Raw genomic sequence first — 831 nt, 5'->3', positions numbered from 1 at the left:
CTGCCTCTTGTAGCTGCTCTGGGGGATGTTTACACCTCACGTCGTTGCTAAACTGTTGTGTCTGCCTGTGGTTCTTATCAGAGATGGGAAAAGTAGGCAGAAAGGAGCTTTTTAGTCCTCAAGTCAGCTCTTGCTCTATTGTATCTGTTGTCTGGATGGAGCTGCAGACATCAACCGTGTGCCAAAATGCCCATCTGAGTGCTCCAGTCAGGAAATGAAGAGCCTGAGCCCTTGTGGAAAGCCAGGCTGGGTGTATCCCAAGGGAATGAAGTCAAATGTTGCCTCTGGTGATCCTTTTCAGCTTGAAAATTAACTGATTGGCATGAAAGCGATTGGAGACTCCTGTGACCCCATGAGCCAGAGCAGCCGGGGCTGCCCCATCCAGCTTTCCCTTGGCAATGGGAAGGAATGGGAGCAGACTGGGGCTGTGGAGCACGTTGCTGTAGCAGAGCACTGACCCAGAGAGTTTATTTTTAACCAGTCCCAGGCAAATTTAAGGCCTTTGGTACAGAACGTGCATCCTGCCTGGGGGGGCAGCCTTCAGCCTGCTGCGCACCGGGGAAGAGGTTCTCAGGGTATGTTTGCTTTCTTTATCTATCCCACACAAACAGCGCTTTGGCTCGTCCACTGATAGATCCAGGGATCCAGAGCTTCTGGGGATTGAGACAGAGGGATCTTTGTTCTTCCAGCCTCCAAAGAGCAGAGGTTGTGGCTCTCACAAAGGGCCATAGTGGTAGCACGGTTGTGAACGTTGCCTTTGTGGTGTGACCTGCATCGTGTGCTGACGTTCTTAGCACTGTGACAGCTATCCTCCCTGTCAGAGCAGCTTAC

Source organism: Lathamus discolor, chromosome 8, assembly GCF_037157495.1.
Source record: "Lathamus discolor isolate bLatDis1 chromosome 8, bLatDis1.hap1, whole genome shotgun sequence".
NCBI lineage: Eukaryota > Metazoa > Chordata > Aves > Psittaciformes > Psittacidae > Lathamus > Lathamus discolor.
Note: the sequence above shows the minus strand (reverse complement) of the source record.